The sequence below is a fragment of the Armigeres subalbatus genome, chromosome 2 (genome assembly GCF_024139115.2).
Source record: "Armigeres subalbatus isolate Guangzhou_Male chromosome 2, GZ_Asu_2, whole genome shotgun sequence".
NCBI lineage: Eukaryota > Metazoa > Arthropoda > Insecta > Diptera > Culicidae > Armigeres > Armigeres subalbatus.
The window spans coordinates 61,344,503-61,371,702 of NC_085140.1; the positions used below are offsets into that span (position 1 = coordinate 61,344,503).

Genomic DNA, 27,200 nt, shown 5'->3' on the forward strand with positions numbered 1-27,200 from the left:
GCTTTTTGTCGATAGAGGCGTGTCGCTCACACCCGTCATCGTATTCGAAGCCGATTTTTGCATTTTTGTTTATTTCAATAGATCACTTAATGGTGCTGATCGACCGCACCTGGCGATGTCGGACATGATAGCTGCGGGGGTGAATAGCTAATGAAGCCACCTTCGCCTCGCCAGGACTGACAGCGACACGGGCTTCGTATGTGGTCACTTCGCCGAATGAATAATGATAAGAAATATGCAACCGTAACGATGAATGAGAATTGAAATTGCTCCGGGCGGTGCACAAGGGCTGTCCGATATATTTATCTCTTCCTGTTGCACTTGTGAGAATAATAAACCAACGTTTGGCGATTGACGCTTGTTGCTTTGCTATGACTGGCAGTGAACCAACGAGCAAGTCAGCTGAGACTCAATCTTCACGCGCCAATCGTCAGAAATCAACGACCTATCTGGAATTTATCAATTTGTCTCCTCCGATTTTGAAATTCTCCGTAAGTGCCACTGACCTTGAGTAGTCGGTGGAAGATAAGAATACAATCGCCACATCTGCATCGCTGGAAATCAAGCATACGTATTTGAATCTCCACAACCTAGCGGCCGCTACTGAGCTGATAGCGTCAATCATCTTCTAGACCTGGACTGGTGTGAGTCCTCGTCGGCGGCTTTCTTGAAAGAACGCGACTGATAACGGCATCTATACGCACAGGAAAACTATGTTTCCACTGTTACACAATACCTATGTCGTTTGTTTGCCTGCAGTTTGTGACATGTGCTTGACCTTTCCTTAAACACTTTAATAACAGTGATAATTATAAATTATGGGAAGATGTTATTGTTTTGGTATAATTAGCTCAACGATCCCAATGCCAAGGTGAATGCTTGTTGATACAGCGATTCAGTTCTTAATATAAAAGTAGTGGCCACTAAATAACGGGAATTTCTGTACTTCAATACTTTTCTATGAGAACATCAATGGTTTCAGAGAAATATTGCCTTACGTGAATGAATCTGGATTATGTGTAATACCCCCAACTCCCGTGCTGTATTATCTTGCACCACATGTGCCCTTTTGTGGGGTGTGCGGGTACCACCCGCTGCCACCCATTTGCCACCAAAGCAGCCTACATACAGTGGGATTCGGGGTTAGGGACGTCATATTCCCAAGCAGCACAACTTGTTTCACTGCGGAACATTTCACTGTGTTGCAACTATTCGGAAAGAAACAATCTTTCCGTATGTGCCATTAAATATAACTCTCTTGCAATCTAAAAAGCGCAAGGGGCGAAGCCTATGGAAACATCCTTTGATTGTAGTAAAATTGCAATAATGTTGCAAAACACTACAGCGAAAAAATAAAAATAAAAATATAAAACTGGATTCGATTTATGGATCTTGTGATTGATAGTCTTTCACTCTACCACAGCACCATTGAACACTTCGAAGGGACTGCATGTTGACTCACCATGAAAACCATACGATTACGAAGTTTTGTACTCGGATTTTCTGTAACTTGATTGCATAAATTGTGAGTTGTCAAAACGTTGAACGATGCTAAATCAAACACTCAATTTATCTGTAACTTAATTTAAACAAACAATAATTTAATTTTGAAAGACGCATTGATGTTACATGGTAAAAAATATGCAACTTAATGATTTTGTTTCGTATATGCAACATGTAGTACAGTATTCTTTGGCTATTTGTTTCAAATGCCATTGCATGATGATTAAATGAACTTTTATATAATTTTCGGCTGATTTATTAGGAGCTGATTTGTGTAGTTTTGGGTTTTTTGATCGAATCGCATCAGCCGAAACCTATATAAAAGTTCATTTAATCACCATACAATGTTCTGTGAAATTGTTTTGTAGCATACCAACCGCCGTTTTTGCAAATCTGAGGTCAATCGAGCAATCAGAACCAATTTCCAGATCGAATGAGTGACGGAGGTTTATTTTCCTATACATTTTGGCTGAAATCCCCATACAAACTTCAAATCAAATGCGCCAGCTTATGCAACAAGCAATTGAGCTGAAATTTTCAGAGATTGATTTTCTCACCCAAAGACACAATCCTGGGGGGTGCCCCGTGGAATTAGACAACTTTTTGTTTCCTGGGCCAGTCTAATGTACACGTTTCGGGAGCTCAAATACTTGACTTTAAAATAACGGCGCCTGCCACGTCCTTACGGTCATATAGGAATGGAAGAATTGTTAGTCCGACTCTCGTTGCTACTAGAGACTGAGTATACCTCTGCATCTCCACGTTTGTCTTGGGATAGGATATCGTTTTAGTTACAAAGAATATTTTATCTGGATTCACTTTGGTAAGCGATGCGATCTATGGGATGGGAAATAACACTAATAAGAGTTAAAATCTAAAACATGCACGCCCGGTGGCATATGAAACCTAAGGAGATTCGCGTTTTGGACGACCGCACGGAGGCGAAGCATTCTGTACTCACTTGCTCGATGGCTACAGCAAACTATTGAAGAATGCGCTTTTTCGACCGCGCCTCCTTCCGGAAGGCTCAGGCTCAAGCCTCCTTCCAAGAGGCTCAGGAAGCCTCCTTCCAAGAGGCTCGGAAGCCTCCTTCCAAGAGGCTCGGAAGCCTCCTTCCAAGAGGCTCAGAAGCCTCCTTCCAAGAGGCCTCGAAGCCTCCTTCCAAGAGGCTCGGAAGCCTCCTTCCAAGAGGCTCAGAAGCCTCCTTCCAAGAGGCTCAAGCCTCCTTCCAAGAGGCTCAGGAAGCCTCCTTCCAAGAGGCTCAGGCCTCCTTCCAAGAGGCTCAGAAGCCTCCTTCCAGAGGCTCAGGAAGCCTCCTTCCAAGAGGCTCGGAAGCCTCCTTCCAAGAGGCTCGGAAGCCTCCTTCCAAGAGGCTCAGGCCTCCTTCCAAGAGGCTCAGAAGCCTCCTTCCAAGAGGCCTCAAGCCTCCTTCCAAGAGGCTCAGAAGCCTCCTTCCAAGAGGCCTGGAAGCCTCCTTCAAGAGGCTCGGAAGCCTCCTTCCAAGAGGCTCAGAGCCTCCTCCAAGAGGCTCAGGCCTCCTTCCAAGAGGCTCAGAGCCTCCTTCCAAGAGGCTCAGAGCCTCCTCCAAGAGGCCTCAGAAGCCTCCTTCCAAGAGGCTCAGGAAGCCTCCTTCCAAGAGGCCTCGGAAGCCTCCTTCCAAGAGGCTCAGAGCCTCCTCCAAGAGGCTCAGAAGCCTCCTCCAAGAGGCTCAGGAAGCCTCCTTCCAAGAGGCTCAGGCCTCCTTCCAAGAGGCTCAGAGCCTCCTCAAGAGGCTCAGAGCCTCCTTTCAAGAGGCTCAGGCCTCCTTTCAAGAGGCTCCAGCCTCCTTTCAAGAGGCTCGGAAGCCTCCTTTCAAGAGGCTCAAGCCTCCTTTCAAGAGGCTCAGAAGCCTCCTTTCAAGAGGCTCAGAAGCCTCCTTTCAAGAGGCTCAAGCCTCCTTTCAAGAGGCCTCAAGCCTCCTTCAAGAGGCTCAGAAGCCTCCTTCCAAGAGGCTCCAGCCTCCTTCAAGAGGCTCAGAAGCCTCCTTCCAAGAGGCTCAGAGCCTCCTCCAAGAGGCTCAGAGCCTCCTTCCAAGAGGCCTGGAAGCCTCCTCCAAGAGGCTCAGAAGCCTCCTTCCAAGAGGCCTCAGAAGCCTCCTTCCAAGAGGCCTGGAAGCCTCCTTTCAAGAGGCCTGGAAGCCTCCTTTCAAGAGGCTCAGAAGCCTCCTTCAAGAGGCTCAGAAGCCTCCTTTCAAGAGGCTCAGAGCCTCCTTTCAAGAGGCTCAAGCCTCCTTTCAAGAGGCTCAGAGCCTCCTTTCAAGAGGCTCAGGCCTCCCTTTCAAGAGGCTCAGAAGCCTCCTTTCAAGAGGCTCAGAGCCTCCTTTCAAGAGGCCTGGAAGCCTCCTTTCAAGAGGCTCAGAGCCTCCTTTCAAGAGGCCTCAAGCCTCCTTTCAAGAGGCTCAGGAAGCCTCCTTTCAAGAGGCTCAAGCCTCCTTCAAGAGGCTCCAGCCTCCTTCAAGAGGCTCCAGCCTCCTTTCAAGAGGCTCAGAAGCCTCCTTTCAAGAGGCTCAGAAGCCTCCTTTCAAGAGGCTCAAGCCTCCTTTCAAGAGGCCTCAGCCTCCTTTCAAGAGGCTCGGAAGCCTCCTTTCAAGAGGCTCAGAGCCTCCTTTCAAGAGGCTCAGGAAGCCTCCTTTCAAGAGGCTGAGAATCCTCCTTTCAAGAGGCTCGGGAGCCTCCTTTCAAGAGGCTCAGAGTTCTTCTTTAAATATGCCGGGAAGCTTTTTCAAGGGGCTCTGAAGCCTCCCTTCAAGAGGCTCAGAAGCCTCCCTTCAAGAGGCTCAGAAGCCTCCTTTCAAGAGGCTCAGAAGCCTCCTTTCAAGAGGCCTCAGAAGCCTCCTTTCAAGAGGCCTGGAAGCCTCCTTTCAAGAGGCTCAGGCCTCCTTTCAAGAGGCCTGGAAGCCTCCTTTCAAGAGGCTCAAGCCTCCTTTCAAGAGGCTCAGAAGCCTCCTTTCAAGAGGGCTCAAGCCTCCTTTCAAGAGGCTCAGGAAGCCTCCTTTCAAGAGGCTCAGAGCCTCCTTTCAAGAGGCTCAGAAGCCTCCTTTCAAGAGGCTCAGAGCCTCCTTCCAAGAGGCTCAGGCCTCCTTTCAAGAGGCTCAGAAGCCTCCTTTCAAGAGGCTCAGAAGCCTCCCTTCCAAGAGGCTCAGGCCTCCTTCCAAGAGGCTCAGGCCTCCTTCCAAGAGGCTCAGAAGCCTCCTTCCAAGAGGCTCAGAAGCCTCCTTCCAAGAGGCTCAGAAGCCTCCTTCCAAGAGGCCTGGAGCCCTCCAAGAGGCCTGGAAGCCTCCTTCCAAGAGGCTCAGAAGCCTCCTTCCAAGAGGCTCAAGCCTCCTTCAAGAAGGCTCAGAGCCTCCTTCCAAGAGGCCTGGAAGCCTCCTTCCAAGAGGCTCAGAAGCCTCCTTCCAAGAGGCTCAGAGCCTCCTTCAAGAGGCTCAGAAGCCTCCTTCCAAGAGGCTCAGAAGCCTCCTTCAAGAGGCTCAGAAGCCTCCTTTCAAGAGGCTCAAAGCCTCCCTTCCAAGAGGCTCAGAAGCCTCCTTTCAAGAGGCTCAAGCCTCCTTCAAGAGGCTCAGGAAGCCTCCTTTCAAGAGGCTCAGAAGCCTCCTTCCAAGAGGCTCAGAGCCTCCTTCCAAGAGGCTCAGAGCCTCCTTCAAGAGGCTCAAGCCTCCTTCCAAGAGGCTCAGAAGCCTCCTTCCAAGAGGCTCAGGCCTCCTTCCAAGAGGCTCAGGAAGCCTCCTTCAAGAGGCCTCAGAGCCTCCTTTCAAGAGGCTCAGAGAGCCTCCTTTCAAGAGGCTCAGAGCCTCCTTTCAAGAGGCTCAGAGCCTCCTTTCAAGAGGCTCAGGCCTCCTTCAAGAGGCTCAGAAGCCTCCTTTCAAGAGGCCTCAGGAAGCCTCCTTTCAAGAGGCTCAGGCCTCCTTTCAAGAGGCTCAGAAGCCTCCTTTCAAGAGGCCTGGAAGCCTCCTTTCAAGAGGCCTCAGAGCCTCCTTTCAAGAGGCTCAGAGCCTCCTTTCAAGAGGCTCAGAAGCCTCCTTTCAAGAGGCTCAGAGCCTCCTTTCAAGAGGCCTCGAGCCTCCTTTCAAGAGGCTCAGAAGCCTCCTTTCAAGAGGCTCAGAGCCTCCTTTCAAGAGGCTCAGGCCTCCCTTTCAAGAGGCCTCAGCCTCCTTTCAAGAGGCTCAGAAGCCTCCTTTCAAGAGGCTCAGAGCCTCCTTTCAAGAGCTCAGGCCTCCTTTCAAGAGGCTCAGGCCTCCTTTCAAGAGGCTCAGAAGCCTCCTTTCAAGAGGCTCAGAGCCTCCTTTCAAGAGGCTCAGAAGCCTCCTTTCAAGAGGCCTGGAAGCCTCCTTTCAAGAGGCCTCAGCCTCCTTCAAGAGGCTCAGAGCCTCCTTTCAAGAGGCCCAAGCCTCCTTTCAAGAGGCTCAGGCCTCCTTCAAGAGGCTCAGAGCCTCCTTTCAAGAGGCTCAGAGCCTCCTTTCAAGAGGCTCAGAGCCTCCTTTCAAGAGGCTCAGAAGCCTCCCTTCAAGAGGCTCAGAGCCTCCTTTCAAGAGGCTCAGAGCCTCCTTCAAGAGGCCTGGAAGCCTCCTTTCAAGAGGCTCAGAGCCTCCTTTCAAGAGGCCTCAGAAGCCTCCTTTCAAGAGGCTCAGAAGCCTCCTTTCAAGAGGCTCCAAAGCCTCCTTTCAAGAGGCCTCAGGCCTCCTTTCAAGAGGCTCAGGCCTCCTTTCAAGAGGCCTGGAAGCCTCCTTTCAAGAGGCCTGGAAGCCTCCTTTCAAGAGGCTCAGGCCTCCTTTCAAGAGGCTCAGAGCCTCCTTTCAAGAGGCCTCAGAAGCCTCCTTTCAAGAGGCTCAGAAGCCTCCTTTCAAGAGGCTCAGGCCTCCTTTCAAGAGGCTCAGGCCTCCCTTTCAAGAGGCTCCGAGCCTCCTTTCAAGAGGGCTCAGAGCCTCCCCTCAAGAGGCTCCCCAGCCTCCTTTCAAGAGGCTCGGAAGCCTCCTTTCAAGAGGCTCAGAAGCCTCCTTTCAAGAGGCCTCAGAGCCTCCTTTCAAGAGGCTCAGAAGCCTCCTTTCAAGAGGCTCAGGCCTCCTTTCAAGAGGCTCAGGCCTCCTTTCAAGAGGCTCAGAAGCCTCCTTTCAAGAGGCTCAGAAGCCTCCTTTCAAGAGGCTCAGAAGCCTCCTTTCAAGAGGCTCAGAAGCCTCCTTTCAAGAGGCTCAGAAGCCTCCTTTCAAGAGGCTCAGAGCCTCCTTTCAAGAGGCTTGGAAGCCTCCTTTCAAGAGGCTCAGAGCCTCCTTTCAAGAGGGGCCTCAGGCCTCCTTTCAAGAGGCCTCAAGCCTCCTTTCAAGAGGCTCAGAGCCTCCTTTCAAGAGGCTCAGAGCCTCCTTTCAAGAGGCTCAGAGCCTCCTTTCAAGAGGCTCAAAGCCTCCTTTCAAGAGGCTCAGAGCCTCCTTTCAAGAGGCCTGGAAGCCTCCTTTCAAGAGAGCTCAGAAGCCTCCTTTCAAGAGGCTCAGAAGCCTCCTTTCAAGAGGCTCAGAGCCTCCTTTCAAGAGGCTCAAGCCTCCTTTCAAGAGGCCTCAGAAGCCTCCTTTCAAGAGGCTCAGCCTCCTTTCAAGAGGCCTCAGAAGCCTCCTTTCAAGAGGCCTGGAAGCCTCCTTTCAAGAGGCCTGGAAGCCTCCTTTCAAGAGGCCTCAGAAGCCTCCTTTCAAGAGGCTCCCAGGCCTCCTTTCAAGAGGCTCGAAGCCTCCTTTCAAGAGGCCTGGAAGCCTCCTTTCAAGAGGCTCAGAAGCCTCCTTTCAAGAGGCTCAGAAGCCTCCTTTCAAGAGGCTCCAGCCTCCTTTCAAGAGGCTCAGAGCCTCCTTTCAAGAGGCCTGGAAGCCTCCTTTCAAGAGGCTCAGAAGCCTCCTTCAAGAGGCTCAGAGCCTCCTTTCAAGAGGCTCCAGGAAGCCTCCTTTCAAGAGGCTCAGAGCCTCCTTTCAAGAGGCTCAGGCCTCCTTTCAAGAGGCTCAGCCTCCTTTCAAGAGGCTCAGAAGCCTCCTTTCAAGAGGCCTCAGAGCCTCCTTTCAAGAGGCTCAGAAGCCTCCTTTCAAGAGGCTCAGGCCTCCTTTCAAGAGGCTCAGAAGCCTCCTTTCAAGAGGCTCAGCCCTCCTTTCAAGAGGCTCAGGCCTCCTTTCAAGAGGCTCAGAAGCCTCCTTTCAAGAGGGCTCAGAAGCCTCCTTTCAAGAGGCTCAGAAGCCTCCTTTCAAGAGGCTCAGAGCCTCCTTTCAAGAGGCTCAGAAGCCTCCTTTCAAGAGGCTCAGAAGCCTCCCTTCAAGAGGCCTCAAGCCTCCCTTTCAAGAGGCCTCAGCCTCCTTTCAAGAGGCTCAGAGCCTCCTTTCAAGAGGCTCAGGCCTCCTTTCAAGAGGCTCAGAAGCCTCCTTTCAAGAGGCTCGGAAGCCTCCTTTCAAGAGGCTCAGAGCCTCCTTTCAAGAGGCTCAGAAGCCTCCCTTTCAAGAGGCCTCAGGCCTCCTTTCAAGAGGCCTCAGAAGCCTCCTTTCAAGAGGCTCAGAAGCCTCCTTTCAAGAGGCTCAGAAGCCTCCTTTCAAGAGGCTCAGAGCCTCCTCCTTTCAAGAGGCCCGGAAGCCTCCTTTCAAGAGGCCTGAAGCCTCCTTCAAGAGGCTCAGAAGCCTCCTTTCAAGAGGCCTCAGAGCCTCCTTTCAAGAGGCTCAAGCCTCCTTTCAAGAGGCTCTGGAAGCCTCCTTTCAAGAGGCTCAGAGCCCTCCTTTCAAGAGGCCTCAGAAGCCTCCTTTCAAGAGGCTCAGAAGCCTCCTTTCAAGAGGCCTCAGAGCCTCCTTTCAAGAGGCTCAGAGCCTCCTTTCAAGAGGCTCAGGAAGCCTCCTTTCAAGAGGCTCAGAAGCCTCCCTTTCAAGAGGCTCGGAAGCCTCCTTTCAAGAGGCTCAGGCCTCCTTTCAAGAGGCCTCAAGCCTCCTTTCAAGAGGCCTGGAAGCCTCCTTTCAAGAGGCCTCAAGCCTCCTTTCAAGAGGCTCTGGAAGCCTCCTTTCAAGAGGCTCAGGAAGCCTCCTTTCAAGAGGCTCAAGCCTCCTTTCAAGAGGCCTGGGCCTCCTTCAAGAGGCTCAGAAGCCTCCTTTCAAGAGGCCTGGAAGCCTCCTTTCAAGAGGCCTCAAAGCCTCCTTTCAAGAGGCCTCAAGCCTCCTTTCAAGAGGCTCAAGCCTCCTTTCAAGAGGCTCAGGCCTCCCTTTCAAGAGGCTCAGAGCCTCCTTTCAAGAGGCCTCAGGCCTCCTTTCAGAGGGCTCAAGCCTCCTTTCAAGAGGCTCAGAGCCTCCTTTCAAGAGGCTCAGGCCTCCTTTCAAGAGGCTCGGAAGCCTCCTTTCAAGAGGCTCAGAGCCTCCTTTCAAGAGGCTCAGGCCTCCTTTCAAGAGGCCTCAGGCCTCCTTTCAAGAGGCTCTGGAAGCCTCCTTTCAAGAGCTCTGTGCCTCCTTTCAAGAGGCTTGGAAGCCTCCTTTCAAGAGGCCTGGAAGCCTCCTTTCAAGAGGCCTCAGCCCTTCAAGAGGCTCAAGCCTCCTTTCAAGAGGCTCAGAGCCTCCTTTCAAGAGGCCTGGAAGCCTCCTTTCAAGAGGCTCAGGAGCCTCCTTTCAAGAGGCCTGGAAGCCTCCTTTCAAGAGGCTCAGGCCCTCCTTTCAAGAGGCCTGGAAGCCTCCTTTCAAGAGGCCTGGAAGCCTCCTTTCAAGAGGCTCAGGCCTCCTTTCAAGAGCTCAGGCCTCCCTTTCAAGAGGCTCAGAAGCCTCCTTTCAAGAGGCCTCAAGCCTCCTTTCAAGAGGCTCAGGCCTCCTTTCAAGAGGCTCAGGCCTCCTTTCAAGAGGCTCAGAAGCCTCCTTTCAAGAGGCTCAGAGCCTCCTTTCAAGAGGCTCAGGAAGCCTCCTTTCAAGAGGCTCAAGCCTCCTTCAAGAGGCTCAGAGCCTCCTTTCAAGAGGCTCAGAAGCCTCCTTTCAAGAGGCTCCGGAAGCCTCCTTTCAAGAGGCCCGGAAGCCTCCTTTCAAGAGGCCTCAGCCTCCTTTCAAGAGGCTCAGGAAGCCTCCTTTCAAGAGGCTCAGGCCTCCTTTCAAGAGGCTCAGGCCTCCTTTCAAGAGGCTCAGAGCCTCCTTTCAAGAGGCTCAGAGCCTCCTTTCAAGAGGCTCAGGAAGCCTCCTTCAAGAGGCTCAGAGCCTCCTTTCAAGAGGCTCAGGCCTCCTTTCAAGAGGCTCTCAAGCCTCCTTCAAGAGGCTCAGAAGCCTCCTTTCAAGAGGCTCAGAAGCCTCCTTTCAAGAGGCTCAGGCCTCCTTTCAAGAGGCCCTCAGCCTCCTTTCAAGAGGCCTGGAAGCCTCCTTCAAGAGGCTCGGAAGCCTCCTTTCAAGAGGCTCCCAGCCTCCTTTCAAGAGGCTCAGCCCTCCTTTCAAGAGGCTCAGGCCTCCTTCAAGAGGCCTGGAAGCCTCCTTTCAAGAGGCTCAGAGCCTCCTTTCAAGAGGCTCAGAAGCTCCCTTTCAAGAGGCCTCAGAGCCTCCTTTCAAGAGGCCTCAGAAGCCTCCTTTCAAGAGGCCTCAGAGCCTCCTTTCAAGAGGCTCAGAGCCTCCTTTCAAGAGGCCTGGAAGCCTCCTTCAAGAGGCTCAGGAAGCCTCCTTTCAAGAGGCCTGGAAGCCTCCTTTCAAGAGGCTCAGGCCTCCTTTCAAGAGGCCTCAGGAAGCCTCCTTTCAAGAGGCCTCAAGCCTCCTTTCAAGAGGCTCAGGCCTCCTTTCAAGAGGCTCAGGAAGCCTCCTTCAAGAGGCTCAGGCCTCCTTTCAAGAGGCTCAGAAGCCTCCTTTCAAGAGGCTCAGAAGCCTCCTTTCAAGAGGCTCAGAAGCCTCCTTTCAAGAGGCTCAGAAGCCTCCTTTCAAGAGGCTCAAGCCTCCTTTCAGAGGCTCAGAGCCTCCTTTCAAGAGGCTCAGAAGCCTCCTTTCAAGAGGCTCCAGCCTCCTTTCAAGAGGCTCCAGCCTCCTTTCAAGAGGCTCAGAAGCCTCCTTTCAAGAGGCTCAGAAGCCTCCTTTCAGAGGCTCAGAGCCTCCTTTCAAGAGGCTCAGGAAGCCTCCCTTCAAGAGGCTCAGAGCCTCCTTTCAAGAGGCTCAGAAGCCTCCTTTCAAGAGGCTCAGAGCCTCCTTCAAGAGGCCTCAGGAAGCCTCCTTTCAAGAGGCTCAGGCCTCCTTTCAAGAGGCCTGGAAGCCTCCTTCAAGAGGCCTGGAAGCCTCCTTTCAAGAGGCTCACAGCCTCCTTTCAAGAGGCCTGGAAGCCTCCTTTCAAGAGGCTCAGAGCCTCCTTTCAAGAGGCTCCGGAAGCCTCCTTTCAAGAGGCTCAGAAGCCTCCTTTCAAGAGGCCTCAGAGCCTCCTTTCAAGAGGCCTCAAGCCTCCTTTCAAGAGGCTCAGAAGCCTCCTTTCAAGAGGCTCAGAGCCTCCTTTCAAGAGGCTCAGGGCCTCCTTTCAAGAGGCCTCAGGAAGCCTCCTTTCAAGAGGCTCAGAGCCTCCTTTCAAGAGGCTCAGGCCTCCTTTCAAGAGGCTCAGGCCTCCTTTCAAGAGGCCTGGAAGCCTCCTTTCAAGAGGCTCGGAAGCCTCCTTTCAAGAGGCCTCAGAGCCTCCTTTCAAGAGGCTCAAGCCTCCTTTCAAGAGGCTCAGAGCCTCCTTTCAAGAGGCTCAGAGCCTCCTTTCAAGAGGCTCAGAGCCTCCTTTCAAGAGGCTCAGGCCTCCTTTCAAGAGGCTCAGAAGCCTCCTTTCAAGAGGCTCAGAGCCTCCTTTCAAGAGGCTCAGGCCTCCTTTCAAGAGGCTCAGAGCCTCCTTTCAAGAGGCTCCAGAGCCTCCTTTCAAGAGGCTCAGAAGCCTCCTTTCAAGAGGCCTGGAAGCCTCCTTTCAAGAGGCTCAGAAGCCTCCTTTCAAGAGGCTCAAGCCTCCTTTCAAGAGGCTCAGAGCCTCCTTTCAAGAGGCTCAGGCCTCCTTTCAAGAGGCTCAGAAGCCTCCTTTCAAGAGGCTCAGGCCTCCTTTCAAGAGGCTCAGAGCCTCCTTTCAAGAGGCTCAGAGCCTCCTTTCAAGAGGCTCAGAGCCTCCTTTCAAGAGCTCAGAAGCCTCCTTTCAAGAGGCTCAGAAGCCTCCTTTCAAGAGGCTCAGGCCTCCCTTTCAAGAGCTCAGAAGCCTCCTTTCAAGAGGCTCAGAAGCCTCCTTTCAAGAGGCCTCAGCCTCCTTTCAAGAGGCTCAGAAGCCTCCTTTCAAGAGGCTCAGAAGCCTCCTTTCAAGAGGCCTGGAAGCCTCCTTTCAAGAGGCTCAGAGTCTCCTTTCAAGAGGCTCAGGCCTCCTTTCAAGAGGCTCAGAGCCTCCTTTCAAGAGGCTCGGAAGCCTCCTCTCAAGAGGCTCAGGCCTCCTTTCAAGAGGCTCAGAAGCCTCCTTTCAAGAGGCTCCAGAAGCCTCCTTTCAAGAGGCTCAGGCCTCCTTTCAAGAGGCTCCCAGCCTCCCTTCAAGAGGCCTCAAGCCTCCTTTCAAGAGGCCTCAAGCCTCCTTTCAAGAGGCTCAGAGCCTCCTTTCAAGAGGCTCAGGAACCTCCTTTCAAGAGGCTCAGAAGCCTCCTTTCAAGAGGCCTCAGAGCCTCCCTTTCAAGAGGCTCAGGAGCCTCCTTTCAAGAGGCTCAGAGCCTCCTTTCAAGAGGCTCAGGAGCCTCCTTTCAAGAGGCCTCAGGAGCCTCCTTTCAAGAGGCTCAGGAGCCTCCTTTCAAGAGGCTCAGGCCTCCTTTCAAGAGGCTCGGGAGCCTCCTTTCAAGAGGCTCAGGAGCCTCCTTTCAGAGGCCTCAGGAGCCCCCTTTCAAGGGGGCCGGGAGCCCTCCTTTCAAGAGGCTCGGAAGCCTCCTTTCAAGAGGCTCGGAAGCCTCCTTTCAAGAGGCTCGGAAGCCTCCTTTCAAGAGGCTCGGAAGCCTCCTTTCAAGAGGCTCGGGAGCCTCCTTTCAAGAGGCTCGGGAGCCTCCTTTCAAGAGGCTCGGAAGCCTCCTTTCAAGAGGCTCGGAAGCCTCCTTTCAAGAGGCTCGGAAGCCTCCTTTCAAGAGGCTCGGAAGCCTCCTTTCAAGAGGCTCGGAAGCCTCCTTTCAAGAGGCTCGGAAGCCTCCTTGTAACAAATACCCGGATCGATGGAGCGAAGTAAAGCGTCTACCAAAGTGAATCCGTCACAAAACTGGGGCTAAGAGCACCAACCAAAATCAAAACACCAAAACATTCATTTTAACACATTATATTAGAAAAGCGTTTCTCATCAACCTACTCTGGGTTCCTGTCTCTCCTAGACTAATTTGATCATGATAAAACTACAATCACTGACTCACGGTTTACAGCCCTACGGCACTCGATCGACCCAGGATCGCCACCCTCTGGCCGAACTGCCTAGAGGTTTTTCCTTCTGCCATCGTTGAGCCGTCCCTGTCACCGCCTCCGGATTGGCGTACTGGGTGTAGGAGGGTCGTTCAGCCAGCCAGGCGCCCGCTTCTCCGGTCCTCCGCACCGGTGTTGACGGACCGACTGTTCACTCGTTGACGGTGCTCGCTCTTAGATAGCCAGGTACCGATTCTCCGGCCTTCCGCACCGGTATCGACGGAGCGACCGTTCACTCGTTGACGGGGTCCGCACTTCCCTGCACGGGAGTCTTTCGAGGTGGCTCTAATGGTGGATTTCTTCCCGTTTCTCTGTCGTCGCCTTGCGCTTCACGCTCGTCGTTTCAGCGTGCTCCGAGAACAAAACTGTAAATATGAAAAAGAAGCCCTGCAGACGAAGGGGCGTTAGTCGGCTGTGTCCGAAGGCTCAATGTCGCCATCCTTACCCTCAGTAGGGACTTCCTTTTCCCGAACGGAACGCCGATCGGTCTTCTTCTTGACTCCGGATGATATTGCGGGTTTGTTCTTGTCGACCGACACTCTCCGCACTTTCGGTCTCGTGACGAACTGTTGTGTAAAAAAGCGCGATTATAGATTTCAATCCAAACACCTTTAGTGCTCTAACGGCTCACCTGTCTGCCGCGCCTTTGGCTTTTGTTTCGCGACTCAATCGCCTGCGGAGAGCAACACAATCCGCAATTCCCGTTGTGCAAAATTTCTCCCGACGGCGAACAACAAAATAGTCAGTTAGTCCAATAATCCACTGGTCACTGGCATTGGGATTATTATCCAGATTCCACGTGCAGTCCACTCCGTCCGAGCTCTGTCAAAGATGGACAAAATGGCTGCCGTCAATTCACCGCAACACAAATAGAAATGCAATGCTCACCTGCCGTCCAGAACAGTATTTGTTCACGTGATCGTCACTTTCGGAGGTAATGTCGGCCACTTGAATTAATTCCAAACTGGCCAGGAACTGTTACTTGCACACAAATGTCCGACCTCTAAAATCACTACACGGTCTAAGTGGCCTACTGTGAACTTATCACGCGGGACGAATTTATTGGACGCACGAGCGATATGCATGCGGTCTAGAGCGAACTGACTGACCGTTGATTTGTACAGTTTTTTCCCCACCTCTTCCCGATCGTGAGAGCGATGCGGTGTGTGAGAGAAGAGCGTGATCTCTTTATTCGCTTTTCGTGTCCATGTTGCTTCTTCTTCCCGGTTGATGCTGACGATGCCGGGTGAGAATGTCTTACGTCCTCTCACTTTTTTGTGCTCTTCCTTTTGGCTTCAATTTGTCTCCTTGGGATTTGTGTACAGATCGCGTTGTTTTTTCAGACTGCTGTGTGAGTGCAGCCGTACTCTGATGAATGGTTTACCGTTTTCTTTGGGCTGGCTGGCTGGCCGATGTGGTTTCGAGATGTACAACAGGGGTTTTTAACCCAAAGTTAACGGGTCAGAGTCATAATTTGCTTTTTATTTATGAACAATGTGTTCTAAGAGAAAACGCTAAACAGTGTTTTACGTTCGTACATTCAACCAAAAACTTAAACGTAACATCCTTTCAAGAGGCTCGGAAGCCTCCTTTCAAGAGGCTCGGAAGCCTCCTTCCAAGAGGCTCGGAAGCCTCCTTCCAAGAGGCTCGGAAGCCTCCTTCCAAGAGGCTCAAGCCTCCTTCCAAGAGGCTCAGGAAGCCTCCTTCCAAGAGGCTCCAGCCTCCTTCCAAGAGGCTCAGGCCTCCTTCCAAGAGACTCCAGGCCTCCTTCCAAGAGGCTCAGAGCCTCCTTCCAAGAGGCCTGGAAGCCTCCTTCCAAGAGGCTCAGCCTCCTTCCAAGAGGCCTCGGAAGCCTCCTTCCAAGAGGCCTCAAGCCTCCTTCCAAGAGGCCTGGAAGCCTCCTTCCAAGAGGCTCAGAAGCCTCCTTCCAAGAGGCTCGGAAGCCTCCTTCCAAGAGGCTCAGGCCTCCTTCCAAGAGGCTCGGAAGCCTCCTTCCAAGAGGCCTGGAAGCCTCCTTCCAAGAGGCTCAGAAGCCTCCTTCCAAGAGGCCCAGAGCCTCCTTCCAAGAGGCCTGGAAGCCTCCTTCCAAGAGGCTCAGCCTCCTTCCAAGAGGCTCAGGCCTCCTTCCAAGAGGCTCGGAAGCCGCCTTCCAAGAGGCTCTCAGACCACCTTCCAAGAGGCTCGGAAGCCTCCTTCCAAGAGGCTCAGAGCCTCCTTCCAAGAGGCTCAGAGCCTCCTTCCAAGAGGCTCAGGCCTCCTTCCAAGAGGCCTCAGAAGCCTCCTTCCAAGAGGCCTGGAAGCCTCCTTCCAAGAGGCTCAGGAAGCCTCCTTCCAAGAGGCTCAGAGCCTCCTCCAAGAGGCCTCAAGCCTCCTTCCAAGAGGCTCAGGCCTCCTTCCAAGAGGCCTGGAAGCCTCCTTCCAAGAGGCCTCAAGCCTCCTTCCAAGAGGCTCAAGCCTCCTTCCAAGAGGCCTCAGGCCTCCTTCCAAGAGGCTCAGCCTCCTTCCAAGAGGCTCAGGCCTCCTTCCAAGAGGCTCAGGCCTCCTTCCAAGAGGCCTCGGAAGCCTCCTTCCAAGAGGCTCAGGCCTCCTTCCAAGAGGCTCAAGCCTCCTTCAAGAGGCTCAGAAGCCTCCTTCCAAGAGGCTCAGAAGCCTCCTTCCAAGAGGCCTGGAAGCCTCCTCCAAGAGGCTCAAGGCCTCCTTCCAAGAGGCTCGGAAGCCTCCTTCCAAGAGGCTCGGAAGCCTCCTTCCAAGAGGCTCAGGCCTCCTTCCAAGAGGCTCTGGAAGCCTCCTCCAAGAGGCCTGGAAGCCTCCTTCCAAGAGGCTCGGAAGCCTCCTTCCAAGAGGCCTGGAAGCCTCCTTCCAAGAGGCTCCAGCCTCCTTCCAAGAGGCCTGGAAGCCTCCTTCCAAGAGGCTCAAGCCTCCTCCAAGAGGCCTGGAAGCCTCCTTCCAAGAGGCTCAGAGCCTCCTTCCAAGAGGCTCAAGCCTCCTTCCAAGAGGCTCAGGCCTCCTTCCAAGAGGCCTGGAAGCCTCCTTCCAAGAGGCTCAGGCCTCCTTCCAAGAGGCTCGGAAGCCTCCTTCCAAGAGGCCTGGAAGCCTCCTTCCAAGAGGCTCAGAGCCTCCTTCCAAGAGGCTCGGAAGCCTCCTTCCAAGAGGCTCAGAAGCCTCCTTCCAAGAGGCTCCGGAAGCCTCCTTCCAAGAGGCTCGGAAGCCTCCTTCCAAGAGGCTCAGGCCTCCTTCCAAGAGGCTCGGAAGCCTCCTTCCAAGAGGCTCGGAAGCCTCCTTCCAAGAGGCTCGGAAGCCTCCTTCCAAGAGGCTCGGAAGCCTCCTTCCAAGAGGCTCGGAAGCCTCCTTCCAAGAGGCTCGAAAGCCTCCTTTCAAGAGGCTCGGAAGCCTCCTTCCAAGAGGCTCGGAAGCTAAACCTTCCTTGGGAATTACAAAGAGCTCCGCTTGGAGATTTAAAAAATTCTCGAAACTTTTAAGTACCGTCAGCCATCAAAATCCGTACAGCTAACCACATCATAGATACCTATATAAAACTTATATAACCTATAACCTTTATAGAAAAGTCTCTAGAAAATAGGAATTGAATGCAAATGAAACGTTTGTCGTTGACACATGAGTACGTACGCATTAAAAACTACGAGAAACGTGATAAAATAATCAAATTAATCAACACATCTTGAATTCTTGATTTCGAATCAAAGGATCAAAATATGTGCTGCTATTTTTAACTAATTATTTAAATTGCAGCAGACTGATTGACTGAAATACAAATAGTTCAAAAGAAATTCAGCGTCTGTTGGGTAACGATTTGTTTTCAATTTCAAAGTCCACTTTCGTGTTTACGTTAATAAAAAAAAATGCGAATCTCAACTCTATGTGAAAGTTAACAAGATATTGAGCTATACGTAGCCAAAAATGGTTATAAACTTGAAAAAAGTTCAAAATTTTGGAAAAACTAAGGGTGTTCAGAATTACAGTCTATATTCCGACGAACATCAGACACAGCAAAACACGTGTTCTTTTCGTTTGAAATCCGAACTGAATAACTTATATTTTGTTTTATTGTCCTATTTTCTCAACACAAGACGGATTGTTTACTATTATAATAAATGTTGCTTTCTATTAATTCCCCATTACAAAGATTATGGACACAAATCCGTCTTTATAATATTATAGCATAATATTAGCGAACGCCTCAATAAATAAATAAACGAAAAACTAATTTAATAATATCAATAAACTCTCCAGTGTTAATAATTCGCCATCAATCTTCCTTCTTGCCACAGCCCGCTTCAATAATGCCATTATAATGCCATACTTTGTCGGCATGATATCATCCAAGCAGTTTGATTCGCGAAAATGATTGAGATTAAGCTATCTCTGCCTGGCAGCTACTCCTTCCGAAGGCTAATCACGTCGAACTTTACCTTTTCGCGGAATGTTACCCCCATCGATGCCCCTTCTGTATCAGTCAGTGTGTGCGCCCATATGATTTATGATGGGTTCATTGGGGTTGTAAATATCTGAATGGGAATGAACAATAAAGCCGGTGAGCGATCGATCGACGGTGTGGCGCCCTGCGGCCATTCCGATCTATTAGAAGTCTCTCCTCTAGTGGACGGAACCGAGCACAGGATCCCGCCGAGGGCCCATCGTCGCGTATCATAGCGGTTATTATAGTTCTCGCTGATTCGGATTAAGGCGAAGGTGATGTGATTTATTTCCAATTAAGAATCATTTGTTCAGGATAGAACTTGTCTTAGGAAGGGACCATCCATAAAAACGGGAAACTCTCATCCATAAAACTGCACTTGAGGATGCTAATTCTAAATAACGTTCGAAAAATGTTAATTGTCTTGATTTTCTCTAACTTATGATGATATGTGAATTATACAATGATTATTTTTTGTCAAGTTACTCATTCTTCGATCGTCAATTCTGACGACAAAAGTGACCCATTTCCTCGCACAACGTCCATTCTCGACAACGATTGTAATTCTTCTTGGTCAATATGAACACGATAAATCATCCGATTTTTATAGCACACAGCGAGGCAATGAATCGCCCGTTCATGACGAATGCAAGTCGTTTGAATATCTTTGAACTGGTTCTACGTGCCTTCGCATAGACCCCTGCTGATATCACCGATCATCTCTTTTGCCAACCTGCACAGCCACAGCGCACTCACAAAGAATTAACCCATCAGTGGTGACCGGTTTTGGCGGTAGGTAAGATGTGTAAAAATGATTTATTTGTATGCAGATATTGTCCCCAGCTATTAATTTATGGCCAGCGAGGAGTGTCCTCAACGCGAATGCCGATTTATAGAACATGCCAAACAACCGGGTTTCTGACTAAACAAGCAACCTCTTGCCAGCATGTTCAGAATGACTGACCGATATCGATGACCATCGTCATCACATCCTCAACTCGCAACGTTATGAATGACTAAATGCGGCCAGCGGTAACAAGTGCCTCCCGTCTTTGTTCTGTTGATGATCGAAAAGATCAAATCCATTCGCTGCTAACACCACTGCTACTCCTTGACCAGCAACTCCAAAAGTCGAACGAATGCGCAAGCACTGTACTCGCCGAACTTCCCACAGTGCACCTTTCTAACAGGACCGCTAGGCACGGCCACTCGACAGTGACCATCTCATTAGGACAACGTGACAAATGATCAGTGCCGCGAATAATTAGCGGTGGCGCCAATCAATCAAAGCGCTTGTGTGAGTGCCACTACCTGGAACCGCACCAGACTTGAGTGCGCGGTCCCAGCGCGAGTCAGAGGACAACAACCGGGCCTGAAAAGCGCTACGCTGCAAATTACTCTGCTAGAAGCTGACTCCGCGGCCGCGGTGAGCTTCGACTGGATGCAAAGCAAGCCGAGTGCCGATGTCAGCAACTTTGGCAGTAACGGAACGAATGATCTTTGAACACAACCACTCTCCACTACTGTTGTTTAGCACTTCATTCGAAACGCAACGCTGAATAAGTAATTAGAAATAAACAAACAACTAATAGAGGTGATGGTGCGATATATGGGTTCGTTTCGCGGACGATGAAGACAGTAGTTGGGTTCGAATTGGATTTAGTTATGGAGTTTCTACTTGATTTATCGTTTCGTCTCGATTTCAGTTCCGGATATAACTCATTTTCTGAACACTTGCATTTTGACACCTCCAAAATAATATTTTTAGGTTGTGGTAGGTTGTGACAAGATTGTTACCCATAACCGGAATATTTTGCTATGAGAACCAAAATAAAAAAAATAAAACTCAATGAAACATTTTACTGCAGAATGTTAATATTCTAATCCACTTTCCCTAGACAATTATTGGCGCAGCTATTGCTTATAATTTTACAATTGATTTTTTTGGTATATGGCTCAAATGTTAGTCTACTATGCTGCGGTTGAGCATATTTATTGTTGTACATCAGCATATCAAGACCAACATTTGACAAGGGCGTAGCAGCCATATTTTAATCCTGCTGATTCTTCGTCTACATAGATAGTTATGTATGTGAACAAAGAATCAGAAGGAAAAATTTTTAGCTGTTACGCCCTTTTCAAATGTTGATCTAGATATATTGAAACTCTACTTCTTCTTCTTATTCAATGGCTCAACATTCCAACTGGAACTTGGCATGTTTACTATAGTATTCTATTAGCATTTCCTCAGTTATTAATTGAAAGGTTTTCTATGCCCGCCATTGCATGAGGATACATACTTGCGTGGCAAAAGTACAATGGATACATTATGCCCAGGATGTCGAGAAAGTTTCCAACCCGAAAACATCCTTAGACCGAACCGAGAATCGAACTCGCCTTCTCTGGATTGGCAATCCTACGCCTTTGCTCGCAAGGATACTGGAGACCCTAACATCCGGCGACTTGCCTACTTTGGGTTATTACGCCAAGTCGCTTAAAACAACGGTAATTGCCCACAAATTGTTATGTAAGCCACTAAGTGTCGAGCGAAATGGATAAAACTGGCTAATTTTCCCAATATGAGGTCTATTTTTGGATGCTTTTTTTGGCCCACTTGGGACAAGTGGCGGTTAATTTTGAATATACGAAAGATAAAGATGGGCTCGTTGTTTGGTTGGTTGCAATTTTACTTATGTTTTATAAAGGCAGCATGCAAACGAGAGCAAAAAATCAAAACACCTGCTCTCGTGGAGCGATACTCCCGAGAGATTTTTTTCCAACACGTTAACAATGCGTTAGGACAGGTGGGAATTCCGCTAAAACCCAGCAACGCACAATGGTCGGATTCGTCAAATTTCACGACATAAATCGATAACTCGAAAACCATCAGTGCTAGAGTTTTGACGTCTTCAGAAAAAATGATCTGCAAGAAAAGATCTATTTTTGGTGTAAGTTGCCATTAGGGTGGCTCTTCTGTGATTTTTTTTGAAATGTATTTTTTGCCTTTCTCGTATACTAAGTATACGAGTATACCTAGTATACGTAAAGGCTATATGACCGCTCCAAAAACAAGCTTTCTATAGAAGGTCCGGAGACCCAGTGTTATACCAATCGACTCAGCTCGACGAACTGAGATGATGTCTCTCTGTGTGTGTATGTGTGAGTGCTCGCACCAAAAGTGCGAAAAGTTTAGCTCACTTTTAATGCACTTACCCTCCATCGATTTACTCGCAACGAATTGCATTGGACGCGGAATCCTGTTCCTGTTCTATTATTTTCTATTGAAAATTGGCCATCTTGGACAAATTGGCCAAAATACTTTTTGCCTTTCTTTTGCAAAAAAGTTGTATCGAAAGGCTATAATTTCTCCCGAAAATGAACTATCGGATGCTTCCAAACTGATACACTTCCCTCCCTCTTCATACGGGCGTTTGGCAGAAGGACAGTCATGAGATTTATATCATAACAAATATTGCCCTCCGTTTGATGGGAATGACATTTTCGTTTTCTTTTTGTGTAGTCGGAGCTTCAGGTTAACAAAAATCCAAAAGTGATATCCTTAAAATATATGACTGGGTAAAATAAAACATGGGTATGTACGCCAAAAAGATTGGAAAAGGAAAAAAAATGTCGAAATTCTTATTAACATATTGTAATATCAAGTTGAAAACCGAACCGAGGTCTCGCGACAATCGCATTTTCTCGCATTTCCGGATGTTGCAACTGCATCGCGAGTAGTGCGCATCTGTGCCATAGTCGTGCGCCATCATGCGCACCACTCGCGATGCAGTTGCGACATCCGGAAATGGGAGAAAATGCGATTGTGGCTGGACCCCGGTTCGGTTTCCAACTGGATCTACGATATCTTTGCTTGAAATAATCCGATTTTCATATCATTGAAAGAAAAGGTATGGTAATGCCTACCATATCGAAGGTAACAGTAAATACATTTTACCATTTGATTTCGGTAGAACGCAAATAGTTTTCAGAATAACTACAAAGCGCGGTAAATTTTACTATGCTTTCTCGAGCGTTGTGCAATGTGCAACAATATGTTACTACATGTTTAATTTTTTCAATTACATAAACAACAGCGGGTGGCATGATGATGAAAACACATGAATTTCCGATTAGCATAGCTAGCTCATTTTGAGCCAGTCCAATTTTGGCCACACTTCCGTTATTGATTGTTGAGGATCCCGTCCTTTCTGTCGTCAATATTATTCACTTCACTATATGCAGCCAGAATCTGGCGAGGAATATGATACGAGACAGCAAACGTAGAACAAGCGGAATAAGCATGCGTAAACTTCGATCTAGGAACTCTCTTGGTGTCGCTCAATAACATCGGATTATTCAGAGGATTTGTGATATCTGTAAAATTTTCTCAATAGTCTTACTCTCACAATTAGAGTTAAGATTAATGTTCTTACCCAAATAAATGTGAAAGAAAAATGCCTTATCCAAATATTAATTAAAATGATAACAAGAAAAAAATATATTTGCAGTATTGGTATTCTCAGCCTAAAACATCTCAAGAGTAGAGGAGGGGAAGAATGTAGTGGATAAAATTGGATTTAGGAGTTATGATAAACATATTTTTAGCATATTTATAGCGTAGTATAGATAGTGTTGCGATTGTGCAACCACAAACACGGCACTGTTTTCAAACCAGATCTGAACTAGTATATTTGTTGCTGATAAGCTTGAACTGTAAGTAACTTTTATTAAATTTTGGTGTACATTTAATATCTTATAACTATTTACAATCTACAGTGCTTCCATTCACCTTTTCTTTTGGTTTCAAACCTATTAGGTATTTGCGCTATTTCACCGATTTAATATGCTAAATAATCACTTCAAGTGACTGTGATTTCTAATCTTAACTTTTTACAAGTCTGTTTTGATTGTATTTTGCCTAATCTATTCAATCGCAAATACCGTCACACTTGTCTAGGGTAACCAGCACTTATCGTCGCGCCAACAGATAGCATAAGCTGCGATTGTTTTCTTCGAGTCAAGTCAAGTACGAGACACTGAAGACGACCTCACAGTTCAGTGGACCACTTATTTTATTTCATATAGGTAATGTTTTATGACAAAATTACTAAATTTAGATAGGGTGGTCCCGAAAAAAATAGTTTTTAGCTTCCACTTTCATCAATACAAAATATTTTTAAAAGCTGTCTTCGCATCGCTTCACGGTCTTTGGATAGCGCATCTTTTGGTTACATAGCTTTATTTTCAAGCATTTTTTGAGCGTTTTTTCATAAAAAAGTGATAATTTTCCGAGCCTTCTACTACAGCGAGTAGCAAATATTAGCAAAAATTTCAATCGTATTCTGAAAGTATACATTCAGGCTCATCAACTCCATGATATTTCATTTGTCCATCTTTGTCCACTTTTGTTTGATAATCATATTAATTTTTGTATAAAAAATCAGCTATTCCACGGAAACGCATATACCGTATCTCTGATTTTTGCAATACATATTTGGTAGCATCATTATTTTTCGAAAATGATTAAACTCACATTTTCTTTTTGTCCTATACAATAAGTTCGATCCAATAGAGTCAAAAAATCAAAATTTTTGGAAAAAAATATTTTTTTTTGAACACAATTTTTGAACTACTGGACCGATTATCAATGTTCATGGAATCACATGGTTATTCACCATCGGGTTGTATGATGCTTCGAAGACTTTAACTTACATTCCAAAAACTTTATCTTTGGAGCAGGTTGTTCCAAGAGTCCCTTTACTTGGTATTCATTGACTACGAAAAAGCTTTCGACCGTCTCAATCACGAGAATATGTGGGGCGCCCTGAGACGCAAGGGGGTTCCTGAGAAAATCATCGGCCTCATCGAGGCACAGTACGAGGCCTTTTCGTGTAGAGTGCTGCACAATGGGGTCCTGTCCGACCCTATCCGGGTCGTAGCTGGTGTGAGGCAAGGATGTATTCTATCACCGTTACTGTTCCTCATCGTAATCGATGAGATTCTGGTAGATGCGATTGACCGTGAACAAAACCGCGGGCTGTTATGGCAGCCTATAACCATGGAGCACCTAAACGACTTCGAATTGGCGGATGACGTTGCACTACTCGCGCAACGGCGCTCTGATATGCAGAGTAAGCTCAACGACCTTGCCGATCGCTCCTCCTCGGCAGGTTTAGTCATCAACGTCAACAAAACCAAATCGTTGGATGTAAACACGGTGACTCCTTCCAGTTTCACAGTAGCCGGGCAACCAGTGGAGAATGTTGAAAGCTTCCAATATCTTGGTAGCCAAATGGCGTCAGACGGCGGTACCAAGATCGACATAGGCGCACGGATCAAGAAAGCAAGGGCTGCTTTTGCGAGTTTAAGAAATATCTGGAAAAACAGGCAGATAAGTGAACGCACCAAAATACGAATTTTCAACTCTAACGTGAAATCTGTGCTGTTATACGCCAGCGAAACATGGTGTGTATCAGTGGAGAACACTCAACGGCTGCAGGTGTTCATTAACAGATGCCTGCGGTATATAATTCGGGCCTGGTGGCCTCACAACTGGATCTCAAACAACGAGCTCCATCGTCGTTGTCACCAGAGGCCGATAGCAACAGAAATTCGGGATCGGAAGTGGGGCTGGGTCGGCCACACTCTACGTAGGGGCGGAAACGAAATCTGTAAGCAAGCATTAGACTGGAACCCAGCGGGACATCGCAGCAGAGGCAGACCCAGAGGCTCATGGCGGCGAAGCCTCAATAAAGAAATAAAAGAAGTCGACCGAAATCTAACCTGGCAACAGGTTAAAGCGATAGCCGGGCATCGCTCAGGATGGAGATCTTTCAAGTCGGCCCTTTGCACCACCGGAGGTGTACAGGATCCTTAAGTAAGTAAGTAGGTTGTAGAACATCTCTTATTTTTTATATATTAGATGTTGAACAATCAAAGAAATTTTAGCATGTAGTCATTGGAGACCCTCACTTAGAAAATGCGAAATTTAAATTGTTCTGCGAATTAGTTATGAAAAATCAACAAGAATTTGATGGTTTCGTATTTCGCCACAAAAGTAGCGCTCTTAAGCATTTATTTCATGAGAACACCTTGAAAATCGGTCCAGTAGCTCAAATGTCACGTTCGAAAAAAAACTGATTTTTCGACTACTTTTCCACACGAGTTGATTTGAATATTTTAGATAAAGAATGATTCTTTGTGGGCTTTGTGGCCGTACAGTTAACGACGTCAATAATCTAGATCCATGGGCTTTGGAGCGTGGGTTTGTTTCCCGCTTCGGTAAGAAGGAAACTTTCCGTGATCGTGATTCCGTGATCTTCACCGGTCCATTGGGTGTTATGTGTCCTGTCCGTTGTCTAGGTGTTAAGTACTCAGTCTGTACTACCTGTAGTCGAAGATAGTGTTCCTGTCTTTTATTCTACCAAATATTGCGAAAATTAAAGATACGGTATTTGAGTTTCCCATGGTGTTCAGAAAGAAAGGGAACGAATTCATGCCCAACGCCGATAGCGCGAAGTGTTCGCGCTCCTCGATTGCAAATAGCACCAACAACGGCATACACAGTGCACATCGGCAACAATCAGCGATGAGATAGCATAGGAGGCGAGATGAGTATGGACTACCATCATCATCGCCATCATCATCATCATCATCATCATCACATCATCATCATCATCGTCATCATCATCATCATCATCATCATCATCATCATCATCATCATCATCATCATCATCATCATCATCAGCATCATCATCATCATCATCATTATCATCAACATCATGCACGCCTAGAATGAGCTACGCTGTGCCAGAACATTCCACGTGCTTCTGGAACATGAAGCGTGGAGATATAAATATGCGCGCGTTGCGCGTGTAGCTTCAGTTATATTTTTACCCCGCGTAACGTACGTAACTTTGTAACAAGTAAAGTGAAGTGTTAATAAAGTGTGCGTTTTCATTTAACAGTAACTTGCCAGTGTTTGCCTTCTTGTCCGAAAAAGACGTTTTCGTACATTTGGTCCTTCGAACCGGATAGCGTGAATCCAGCAATCCAGAAGGCAACGCAAGTTTCGCGAAATCGTGTACGGTCGCACTGTGAAGAATCGCGTAGTGGGTCTGTTAGTGTGCGCGAAAGTGATAGTCACGGGACCGTGGTAACAGTGTCCGTCGCTGTTAGGGGGACTGTTGGTTTCGAGTAGTTCACTATTTTAGTAGTTCGTCGGTTTTAACGGTAGCAACGCAGCTACAGTATCCGATACAGTGCTTTGGCGCGCGTCAGTCGTCGATTGTAATTTAATTTAGACACGAGTAGCTGATTATTTTCAACGACGTCACCGGGCAACGGCACATCAATTTTCGACAGAAAAACGAATCCACAAATCGTTTAGCATGGTTCAGTTAAATCAGCAGCGTGTGGTTATTCTCGGACGCCTGACACGGATCGAGGTGTTTATCCGAGACATCGAATCCAAGCCTGGGATTACAGCAGCATTGGTTCGAGCGCGATTAGAAGTCGTCGACCAATGCTGGACAGATTATGACTCAGTACAAACTGCCATCGACGCAGAAGAAGACATAAACAAGGAAGAAGAAGAAGAGAAACGCGCAATCTTCGAAGATAGATGTATGAATGCAAGAGCTGCATTGCATTCAATCATCGAAAGATTGCAAGGATCAGGACAAATGATCGCGGGCAGCAGGCATTCTCAATACCAGCAACCTGCAGTGGAACCACAAAAAATAGCTGTGCAACTGCCCACATTAGAGTTGCCAACGTTCAGCGGTGAATACACTGATTGGCCGACATTCCGAGACACGTTTGATGCGCTCATCGATAAAAACGGACAGCTATCAAACGTGCAAAAGCTACTTTACCTGAAATCAGCCCTGCAAGGTGAGGCAGCGAACATGTTGGATGCTATGGACATTACCGATCATAACTTCCGCATAGCATGGGACCTACTTGTGGAGAGGTTTGAAAATCTACGACTAGTCAAACAAAAACATTTGAAGGCACTGTTTACAATCAAGCAGGTGCCTGAAGATTCGTCAAAGGAATTGCGTCGTTTGCTAACTGAGTGCCAGCGGAACGTTAATGCACTGAAGCAACTTGGTGAACCCACTGATCAATGGAGTACAATTCTGGTATACATGATCACCAGCAAGCTTGATAGAGCATCAAGACAAGATTGGGAAAACCAGACCCAGGACGACGATTCGCCGACATACGAACAGATCATTCAATTCATCACCAAAAGATGCCATATGTTGGAAATATTGATGACAGCGAAAAGTGAACATCACAGACCTATGCATTCTAATCCACAAGTGTCGTTTATGTCAACGATCTCAGTGGGTTGCAAGGTATGTAAAAGCAAACGTTATCATCCCATATGGAAATGCAAGAGATTCATCGCGATGAGCTATACAGCTAAGAAACGAAAGGTTAGAAAGCTGAAGTTGTGCTTCAACTGCCTTTCTCCAAAGCATGAAATGGGAAGATGTAGTTCTAGAGGCTGTAAAACTTGCAACGGAAGACATAATAGCTTGTTGCATCGGTCGAACGATATCAGAGCAGATCCAATTCAGCGGATAAAAGGAAAACACCAAGAATATTCAGCAGAGTTGAACAGCAGAAGCTCTGTATTACATAGAAGGTACTATCCAGAGTATCCATCACGCATCTTCAAGGTAGTCCCAAGAACTGACATACGGAGAAGAATAGTCAAGAATCAGATTGTTGAAGGCGAGCCTTCAAGGCCGGCGGTATGTTCAGAAAGAAAGGGAACGAATTCATGCCCAACGCCGATAGCGCGAAGTGTTCGCGCTCCTCGATTGCAAATAGCACCAA

At 48.3% G+C, this 27,200-nt stretch overlaps 1 long non-coding RNA gene across 1 annotated transcript; it reads right to left on the reverse strand.

Moving 5' to 3' along the window:
* Positions 1–12,813: 12,813 nt before the first annotated feature.
* LOC134214452 (uncharacterized) lies at positions 12,814–13,948 on the reverse strand. The gene is made up of 4 exons (XR_009979793.1): positions 13,802–13,948; positions 13,545–13,735; positions 13,359–13,479; positions 12,814–13,300 (listed from the first exon to the last, which is right to left on the reverse strand). It is a non-coding gene; the product is annotated as an uncharacterized LOC134214452 (long non-coding RNA).
* Between the last annotated feature and the right edge of the window lie 13,252 nt (positions 13,949–27,200).